This window comes from Mobula birostris, chromosome 1, assembly GCF_030028105.1.
Source record: "Mobula birostris isolate sMobBir1 chromosome 1, sMobBir1.hap1, whole genome shotgun sequence".
Classification (NCBI taxonomy): Eukaryota; Metazoa; Chordata; class Chondrichthyes; order Myliobatiformes; family Myliobatidae; genus Mobula; species Mobula birostris.
The window spans coordinates 94,246,398-94,257,745 of record NC_092370.1 but is presented as its reverse complement, the minus strand read 5'-3'; the positions used below and the strand labels follow the sequence as shown (position 1 = coordinate 94,257,745).

Genomic DNA, 11,348 nt, shown 5'->3' with positions numbered 1-11,348 from the left:
AACTGCCGGACTCTCTTGCGTACTTCGGTTCAGAACACTATTTGCTTGTATTCTATTTCTCTCTGCACATTGGGTGTTCTACGGGCTTCTTTTTTTATATGGGCCCTTTTGGGTTTCTTTATTTTGTGGCTGCCTGTTAGGAACAAATCACAAGGTTGTATAACATATACGTACTTTAATAATAAATGTACTTTGAACTGTGAACTTGTGCCTTCCGGATGGTGGAAAAGGGTTAGGTGTCAGGAATTGAGTCATTCACCACAGGATATCCAGCCTCTGACCAAATGTTGCAACAACAGTACTTACGTGGCTGGTCCATCTGAGTTTTTGGTCAATGCTCATTTGATGATGTTGACAGTGAGGGATCAGCAATGGTCACGCCATTGAGTATCAAGGAGAGGTGATTAGGCTCCTTCTTGTTGGAGATGATTGTAGTCTGACATTTTTGTGGTATGAACTGGGGTTGCCACTTATCATCTTATGCCAGAATGTTGTCTAGGTCATTCTCTGTACAGACATGAGATGCTCATTGCTGAGGAATCTTTGTTTAGACCAAGGCTGTGATGAAGTCCAGAGTCATGTGGTTCTAGCAAAACCTAAAATATGCATGAGTGAGTACCCACACTGTCAATAACAACTCCCATCACTTGACTGATGATTGAGAGTAGACTGATTGGTCAGTACTTTGGATTTGGATTTGTCTTGCTCTTAAGAATAGGATGTACCTGAGCAATTTCTACATTGCTAGGTAGATACCCATGTTGAACTGTATGGAAAATGCTTGGCAGAGGCCCAGTGTGTGTTTGGAGTGTGTGTCTTCAGTTCTTCGAGGATGTTGTCTGGTCCCATAGCCTTTATCCAGTTCTGACAGCTGCTTTTTGATATCATAGAAACATTCAAGCAGTATTTATTGCATAATGTAAACCAAACCTAGTGGCAGAAATAAGCAGAAACTTCTTTCTCATCAAGATTCTCAACACTGCTGGCAATGTTCCCTTTTAATACAAATGAGCACAGACTTCATTGCACATAAACGCCAAAAATTGGAATTACACCATTTTTGATGTGTTAACTCATTGTATTTGTCACTGATACCTATTCCCTCACAAAAGTCACAAAGTTGCCATTGGAGCAGGTGACCACTCATTTACATGTTATCTTCAGTACTGCAGGATGTGAGGTGGTTATATGCATAATTTTCAGCTGTCGTTAATTACTGATGTTAAGGACTGCATTGTGGACAGTGATGCTGTTACTTCCAAAGCTGTCGGATGTGGTCTCCTGCTGTCAGCAGAGTGCCCTCATAAGTAGTGATAAAAGCATCCAATACCACTGTTCCAAGACAATCACAGTATGGAGATTTTTGCTCCAGTATCTGAAGGTACAGACAGAATTGTGCATTTTGCAAATAATAAAATAACTCAGCACCTGCCTGATGCTATATGAATAGTCCACAGGAGAACACAGTCCAATCTCTGATGCTGTTTCATTCATAAGTGATTCCTCACACAATCTTCTCAGAGTAGAGTCAAAGGAACAGGCAGGGCCCAATTCCAGTAGCCAGCTAAAGGCTCTTCCCAGACCCACTCACAAATAGTGAGCGAGTAAATATACAAAAGCTAAGTATATTGATATCCTGGTGATTCTAAGCCAAATACAGCCATCTAACTGTTAGCAAGAATCCATTTACTTAGCTATTACATCGTTTATGTATAACCAGTGCTTATTGACCATTTGATCTACAATGAAGTCCAGTTCTTAGATAATTTACAAGTTATGCTTTCAGAGCCATAGAACATCCAAGTCTCTGACTTTATTGGCTTCATATTTCCCTGTAATCCAAGCCTGTTTCCTTTGTTAGCAAAGTTCTCTGGCAACTGAGGACTGCCAAGAACAAGCTGCGTGATTGTGGCTGAGTTCCAGCAGCAACTTGAAACAGTTAATCAAGGTTTTGGCTTCTGTCTCTGTCAAACTGGTTAACCCTTACCTGGGCCTGTTGTCCTTTGAGTGTGGGAAATCAAAAGTAAATCTGGTAAAGTGTAATGTAGGTGTGAGCAAAATGTTCTAAAAGTCAATCCAGTCTAACAGCAGAGAATAATCTATGTAATTATCTTTACAAAGCCCTTACCCTCTCCTGTCACTGACGCACGTCTCTGTAATAGCTAGTTCTATTACTTTATAGTTCAATTGAATTCAATTGGTCATGAGACCTAATTCTGAACACAGGAAATAGAAACAAAATATTCTTTCAGCATCTTGCATCTGCATTGTCTTTAATAATGTCATGGCTGATATTTTACCTCAATGCCACTTCCCTGCACTTCCCCATATCCTTCAAATCTATCAATCCCTTATCTTGAATATACTCACTGCCCTGAGGTAGAATATTAATTGAATTTTAGGTTAATAGAATCAAGAGAATTTTTCTTGCCTGTTTTTTTTTTTTGGTGCTAACATACCAGAATTCGTTATTCCAACGTTGCGATGTGGCCCAGCATGCCCCTCACAGAATCAAGGTAGGCACCTACACTGGTTCAATGAGAAAATGCAAAAGAGAATATCTGGAGCAGCCCTTTGGCAAAATTAAAGGTGCGGAGACAAAGGTGCTTTACAGGCCAATGTGTATGCAAGGGGCAGATAAGCAAGTTCTGAAGAAGGTTCTTGGCCCAAAACTACAACTATCTATTCATTTCCGTAGATGTTGCCTGACTTGTTGAGTTCCTCTGGCATTTTGCGTGTGTTGCCCCAACCAAATGATCAAATTAAAGCTCTACTGTTCTGCCTCTTCCATTTGTGAATGAGTTAAAAGAATAACAGGAGAAAAAAGCTCCAATAAGCCTGTCCCTTAAAGAAAGCAGGATCCAGCAAATATGCCAAAGACTGAAGCCTATTCTCTGCAGCTTCTCCTTACAACTCAAGCCCCCAAGTCAAAGTCTTGCAATTTTTTCTGCATTCTTTCTAGTTAAATAAAATCTTTCGTGTAATAGCGTGATCAAAGCTGTGCCCTCACCAATATCTTATATAATTGCAATATAACTTCCCAACTGCTATACTCAATAGCCTAATGAAAGCCAAAGTGCTTCTTCATCACCCTATCTACCTGTGATGCTGCTTTCAGCAAAGTATGCACATGCACTCCTATGCTTCATAACACTTCTCAGGGCCCTACCATTCACTGTATAAGACCTACCCTTGTTTAATCTCCTAAAATGCAAAACCTCATATTTATCTGGATTGAAAACCATTTGAAAATCCTCAGTCTCCGTACCTAGCTGATCAAAATTCCCCTATAATTTTTCATATTCTTTTACACTGTCTACAGCACCACCTTTTGTAGTGTCATCCACAAACTTCCAAATCATTTATGCAAAATGCAAGCAACAAGGGTCCAGCACAAACCCCTTGGTACACTACTGGACACAGGCCTCCAGTCTGAGAAATAACTCATGACCACCACCATCTACTTCTTACCATTAAGCCAGTTATGAATCCAATCCACTATCTCCCTCTGGATTTTTTTTGTAACTTGCAGCCATTTTATGCCTTGTATTTCTAGTATCTGCAAAATGTCTTGTCTTTATAAAAATGTCTTTGTTCATTTTATGCACAAAGCCATGCTATTTGTCTCAGATCACACTCTATCCCTCCAAATGTTGGTAGATCCTGTCAGCCAGAATCTGGCAACAATTGTCAGCCTGGAAAGAATGATCCAATATGGCTTTCTCCTGAGATCTCCATAATCGCAGAAACTAGTCTTTGGCCAAACTAATCTTCACTCCACTTAACATCCGGAAGCAACTGAGTTCACTGGATGCAGCAAAGGCTATGGGCTGAAATGATGAAGTCTTGTGTTCTAGAAATAGCCACAACTCTACCAGTTTGTTCCTGCTTTGTTATAACTCTGATATCTAACACTGGTTTCTAGCTGACTAAAATAAACTATGAGACTTATATGGATAAAAATTTTTGAAAGTGATATGGACCAAACACTGGCAAATGGAACTAGTTTAAAAACAAATCTTGATTGACATGGATCAGTTAGCCCAATGACTCTACATACCACATATTGAATTGACTTTATTACTTACATCCTTCACATACATAAGGAGTACAAATCTTTACGTTAGATCTCCATCTAAATGTGTAGTGTGCAATTTATAGTAATTTGTAGTAAATAATATGTACAACAGGACAGTCAATATAGCGTTGAAATACAATTGTATCAGCGTGAATTAATCAATCTGATGGCCTTTTGGGAGAAGCTGCCCCAGAGCCTGTTGGTCCTAGCTTTTATGCTGCAGTACCATTTCCTGGATGGTAGCACCTGGTACAGTTTGTGGTTCAGGTGACTTGGGTCCCCGATGATCCTTTGGACCCTTCTTATGTACCTGTCTCTGTAAATGTCCTGAATAGTGGGAAGTTCACATCTACAGGTGTGCTAGGCTGTCCGCACCACTCTCTACAGAGTCCTGCAATTGAAAGAAGTACAGTTCCCATACCAGGCAGTGATGCAGCCAGTAAGGATGCTCTCAATTGTGCCATTGTAGAAAGTCCTTAGGATTTGGGGACCCATACCAAACTTCTTCAACCATCTGAGGTGAAAGCGACCCTGTTGTGCTTTTTCCACCACACAGCCGATACGTACAGACTACGTGACTCTATGATTCTATGACTCAATGTGGAAAATTGCCCAGGTATGCCCTATCAATAAAGAAAATCCAAAAAACTGGAAAAACCTATCTGACTAAATACCACTTATTACCACCTGCTTGTCCACCTCTCTATTTCAGAGTCTTCCCACCTAAATGGAAGCCAATAGTGTTAATCAGACTTGCTTCTGGGCAAAGTAATTATTAAAGACAAACATACAAGCAACGGTTAACATCTCACAGGAAAATGTCTGAAAATCTGTTCCCAACATACAAACCATAGATCAGCACATCAGAGTAGTAGGCCATTCATCCTACAAATGCTGTGCTAACTCCTGTTAATCCATTGTCTTGTTCTTTCCACGGAACTTTGTAATTTTCCTCCTTCATGTACTTTTTCCCATTCTCTGTAAGATCTACAATTGAATCCGTATTGGCCACCTTATTGGGAGGGTATTCCAAATCCTAAGCATTCAATGAAGGAGAAGATTTTCCTCATATTATTTCTGGTTTATAAGTCTCAAATCAACTCAGGTTCACGCTCTCAGTTTATCACTGTTTCAAGTTAATGGAAACATATTTTTTTCTATTGGGTCCTTATTTTATTTTCCAAAGCACTTACTCGTGCCGATGCGTATACTATTTTTAAACTTAAATCATCATAAATGAGAAAGAGGAAACTTAACACTGCTCCCTGTTCAGGATCATGTATTTTCTTTGCATGCCAGCAAAATACAAACATATCATTCCTACTATTTTTCACATGCAACTCTACAAATTTTGTCTTGTTTTTAAAGCCGCAGTACAATCTGATTCTGGCTCTTCCCCCTTCCTTTCTAGTTCTGATAAAGGCCCAAAATGTTGACTCTAGCCCTTTCAATAGATGATTGCTGACCTCCAGCATTGTGTGTTTTACTCTGCATTTCCGCCATCTGCAGAATGTCCATTGTGGAGGACTGTATTTGGCTACTGTAGAACTGAAAGAGACAGGAGAGAGGATTTAAGTTCCTTTCCTAAATTCCATAAGGCAGCTGCGTTTGAGGGGCATGCACTATCTGACAAATTCTATCAGTCCATATTTAAGTGAACAGGAGACATTATTCATCTTCAGGGCTATTTAAGGTAATTTCTTTTTTAGCACATACATTGGAAATTTGAGCTGTGTATGATCTTACGAGATTTATTAAGATGGCCGGAAAGGGAGACAGATAAGCAGCTTCAGTTGATAGGTCATCCATAGAGTGCCAAAATTCAAAAATTGCCCCTACTTAACTAATAATGTGTACAGAATATGGACAGAAAATCAAAAATCAGTGAAAGCTGGAAATCTGAAATTTCAAAAATGCTATGTGTACACAGCCCTATTCTGAACCAGAATGGAAAACCAGATTTGATTAGGAACTTAAGGTTACAGAATTGATGACTTATGGCCAAGTTTGCAGATGATGAAAAGATAAGTGAAGGGAAAAGTAGTTTTGAGAAAGGGAGATGTCTGTAGAAAGTCTTGGATAGATTAAGAGAATGGGCAAAGCTGCCAAACACTCCTCATATGTTAACCCCTTCATTTCCAGAATCATACTCGTGAACCTCCTCTAGACTGTCTCAAATGACAACACAACCCTTCTAAGATACGCAGCCCAAAACTATTGACAATACTCTAAGTACAGCCTGATTAGTGTCTTATAAACGCTCAGCATTATCTCCTTGCTTTTATATTCTATTCCCCTCGAAATAAATGTCAAACATTGCACTTGCCTTCTTTACTACAGACTCAACCTGTAAATTAATCTTCTGGGAGTCTTGCATGAGGACTCCTAAATTGCTCTGCACCTCTGATGTTTGAAACTGCTCCCTGTTTAGATAATAATCGTCAATATTGTTTCTTTTACCAAAATGCACTATCATACATTTCCCAACACTGTATTCCATCTGCCAATTTTTTGCTCATTCTTCCAATTTGTCTAAGTCCTGCTGCAATCGCATTACTTATTCAGCACTACTTACTCCTCCACCTATCTTCATATCATCTACCAGCTTTTCCACAAAGCCATCAGATCCATTGTCTAAATCATTGACAAGCAATGTGAAAAATAGCGGTCCCAATACAGACCTCTGAAGAACACCAGAAGTTACTGGCAGCCAACTAGAAATGACCCCTTTTATTTGCAATCGCTGCCTCCTGCCTGTCAACCAATACATTATCCATGCCAGTATCTTTCCTGTAATGCCGTAGGATTTTATCTTGTTAAGCAGTCTTACGTGTGGCACCTTATCAAATGCTTTCCTAAAATCCAGGAAAATAACTTCCACTCCCCCTGTTTTGTCCACCCTGCTTGTAATGTCCTCAAAGAACTCTAACAGATTTGTCGGGCAAGATCTCCCTTTACAGAAACCATGCTGACTTTGACTTATTTTATCATTAGTGTCCAAGTACCCCAAAACCTTAACCTTAGAAATAGACTCCAATACTTTTGCAGCCAATAAGGTTAGGCTAACTGGCCTATAATTTCTATTCTTTTGACTTCCTCCCTTCTTAAAGAGTGGTGTCCTCCGGTCCTCCAGGACCCTGCCAGAATCAAGTGATTCTTGAAAGATCATGCCCAATGTATCCATTATCTCTTCAGCAACCTCTCTCAGGACCCTGGGTCGAGGTGACCTATCCAAAGATGACTTTGAGTTTGCCTAGCACTTCTTCCTTTGTAATAGCAATGGCATTCACTCCTGCTCCCTGACACTCACGGACATCTGGCACACTGCTGGTGTCATCCTCAGTGAAAATAGATGCAAAGTACCCATTAAATTCATCTGCCATGTCTTTGTCCCCCATTACTACCTCACCAGCATCATTTTCCAGTGGTCCAAAATCAACTCTCAGCTGCCTTTTACTTTTTATATAACTGAAAAAACATTTGGTATCCTGCATTTTAATAAGGAAATTACATGAAAAGTAAAGAGGAACAGTCAAATATAACTCACTGTCACAAAGGTTGGTTGAAGCAGCAAACGTCTTCACATGTACAAGGTACCTGGATGAGCTGGTGATGCACCAGAACCTCACACTGCTTTGCACTGAGGGTAGGAGAGTGCAATGGGTCTAAAGCACTCCTTTTCATCTAGTATGGGTACAATGGGTCAAATGGCCTCTTTCTGTGCTATAAATCTAAATGGTTCCATGATTCAATGATCATTAAAGGTGATAAGAAGAGTGAACAAATCAGACTAAGTAATAATTTTATATATCTACCTAAAAGCTGACAGAACAGCAGCTTAGCTGCACCCATACACCGCCCCAATTCAATCTACTTCTCACAGAGAATAAAACCAGGCCAGATGTGCAGTGATTCTCGTATCAACATTCCAGTGGAACCTTTTCCAACAGTCTTCAATGTATAGGCTAGGTTAAAAACTTTCCCTTAAAAATATGTTTCGAAAGGCTGTGGCCAGCTCAAAAAATAAGGAAGACTTCGGATTTCAAAGTTTTAAGTTAGATTAAAAGACTTGGAAAACATTGATTGAGTGCATTGCTAAAAGTATTCATTTGAAAGCTGACATAGTGATACAGTTCCTGTGGCATAACACCATAACAACATCAATTTTACATTTTCATTACAATCAGCCACTTTTAAGTGGATATCTGATGTTATAGTTATATCCTGAATTCACTTATTACTCACTTCTGCACACAATATTATGCACACCATTTTACCAAGGTTACTAATTCAAAAGCATAATTTTACAGATGCTAGAAATCTAAAATACCAAGCCAACTGATCTCTTTACAAGTTTTGTGATCTATTTCTGTAGATGCTGTGAGTGCAGTTTATAATATTACTCTTATAACTAAAAAGCTGTTAATTCCAATTTTTCACTTTTATACATTTCACTTATTGAAATTTTCTTTGGTTTATACTTTAGTGGTTTAAGTTTATTTGCATTAATTCTCCAGTCCTTGAGAGTCTGTGGGTTGTAAGCAGTTCACAGCAGTTTACCAAAGCAGTGCAGACTTGAAGAAAAAAGAAAGGTCTGACGTCAGCTGCTTCTAAATCATCCCTGAGTTCCTCTAAGCTGGCCAAAGGCAAGTCCGAAACGATGCACTGTGTGTCACATCACTAAACATCTGAACTACAGAAAGAACCAGCTGCTCACACAGAAGTCGACTGAAAGTAAGTTCCCCTAATGTGCACTTTGTAAGAAAAGTTCTAAAAGGACAGTTTATGAAAATAATCTTTCTACCTATTTTAAAATTCAGAACTAGAAGTCTCACAATTTGTAAGGTCTTTGTTTCTTAATGAAACAAAACAAGATTGTTTTTAGAAGTAAGCTTAAGTAGTAGTTTGTAATAGATTAAGATTTAAAGTAGTTCAGTACTTATTTTGCCAGTTATTACATGGTGCAGTACTACAGTTTCAATGTCAGACATGTTGATTGTGATACACAATTAAGTATACTGTTGACTGTAAAACTGGAGTCTCTCAGTGAAAACAACATATTAAATAATACTCTACATTAACTATATAATGGACATTATTTCCAAATCTGTCAGTTTGATTAAACTTCCCAGCACTATTGAAGAGAACATAGCCCATTTATAGTATCATCTTTTGCTTCTAAGTTTTTCATTTAAGTGTATTATCAACATAGAAGCATTTTCCGTTAGTGTTAAAAACAAGACGGATAACCTCTGGATATTCAGTAACTTTTCCTTTTCATTTGCTGCAAATCAAATGAGCTCTGGTCTGTAGTGAAAGCTGTTGGTAAATGTAATACAATATTTGTTATAACCACAAGAGAAAAAAAATGAAAAGGTAGATGCACAAAGATTTTAATATGCTTTTGTAAGAACTATGGGAATTATGTCAAAAGTGAAGAGAGTTTAATGGCTGAGCAAAGAAAGTGGCAGAGAGTGCTTAATATCTCTAGGCAGTGTGCAAGTTAATGGTGGTTTTGAGATGGAAGATGAAGTGGAGCTGGACGGAGTTGCTAATAGGTTGCTAATTGAAGTCAGAAAGTAAGATTGCTCAGAGAATGTGAGGGAAATTACTGGATTTAAGTTTGAGTGATGAACTGGGGCACTGAGTTTGAAGTTAAGTTTGTGTAGGAAATGAGAATAACCAGGACAAAAATTGAGGAATATAATCTAGCGATGATGAATGTACGAACTTTTACTATAGCAGATGATGAAAATTGTTTTGTATATAAATGTTCAGCAGTTGTTTATCATTGTGACAGACAAAGATAATTTTAATATCTCAGGCAGCTTTTTCAGTCTGATGGGTAGCTGCTTGATGAAAATGTTGCTGGTTAAAATTCAGATTTATAAAAACTAACAGATTTCCTGGAACATCACAGCAGCCTTTCAATATAGATCATGATAACTTTAAGTTTTCTAATTCTTCCTCAACACTCCCACTATCTCCCCACTATCTCCCCACTATTCCCACCACATTTATCCCCCTGAGTTTCTGAGCATTCAGCTGGAAATTGTAGAGGACTCTCAGGGTCATCCAAATACATTTCTAATTTCTAATAAGACCATAAATCCATGAAACAGAGGAGCAGAATTAGGCATAGTCACAGCAGCAGACAGGCAATTCTGTAGCCGTGATGAAGACATCCGGATGATATTTTGCCTCCCAAGAGCCAGGTTCAGAGATTTCTCGGATTGGGTCCACAGCATTCTAAAGTGGGGTGAAGTGGGGGGGGGGGGGGAGGTTGAACAGCCAGAAGTTGTGACACATATTGTGCCAACAACGTAGGTAGGAAATGGGGGGAAGTCCTGAAGAGAGATCTTAGAGAGTTAGTTAGAAAGATAAAAAGCAGGACCTCCAGGGTAGTAATCTCTGGATTGGTGCCTGTGCCATGCGCCAGTCAGAGTAAGAAGATGTTTTGGCAGATGTATGTGTGAACTGGAGCAGTGGGGGGATGTTTTCAGATTACTCAGTGATTGGGATCTCTTCTGGGGACAGTATGACCTGTACAAAAAGGACAAGTAACACCTGAACCCAAAGGGGACCAATATTCTTGTGGGCAGGTTTGCTAGAGCTGTGGAGAAAATTTTAAACTAATTTAGCAGGGAAATGAGAACCAGAATTATAGGGCTGGGGATGGGGCAGTTGGTATGCAAGAAGCTGCCATGTGTAGTGAGACTGTGAGGAGGACAGGCAGACGACTGGGCAAAATTGCAGTCAGTAGGATGAGTTGAAGTGTACCATGGGGGCAAAATCAAAAAAGGTGATGAGAACAGGACTGAAGGTGTTATATTTGAATGCTCACAGTATACGGAATAAGGCAGATGATCTTGAGGCACCAAGAGAGATTGGCAGGTATGATGTTGCGGGCATCACAGAGTTGTGACTGAAAGAAGATCATAGTTGGGAGCTTAGCACCTTGTATCAAAAGGACAGGCAAGTAGGCAGAGGGGTTGGGGTGGCTCTGTTGGTAAAAGATGAAATCAAATCCTGAGAAAGAGGTGACAGAGGATGAGAATTTGTAGAATCCTTGTGGATGGAGTTAAGAAACTGCAAGGGTAAAAATACCCTGGTGGGAGTTGTATACATGCCTCCAAATAATAACCAGGATGTGGGATAAATAACAATGGGAGATAGAAAAGGCATGTTAAAAGGCAAAGTTATGATAGTCACGGGGGATTTCCATATGCAGGTAGATTGGGAAAATTAGGTTGGAAGTGGATCCCAAGAG

General features: G+C 39.3%; 1 protein-coding gene across 1 annotated transcript in view; it reads left to right on the top strand.

Moving 5' to 3' along the window:
* Positions 1-8,702: 8,702 nt before the first annotated feature.
* Positions 8,703-11,348, top strand: part of gpr20 (G protein-coupled receptor 20) — a 43,820-nt gene continuing 41,174 nt past the window's right edge. The window contains exon 1 of the mRNA XM_072259531.1: positions 8,703-8,812. The gene's annotated coding sequence lies outside the window, so the exon portion shown is untranslated. The remainder of the gene's footprint in view (positions 8,813-11,348) is intronic.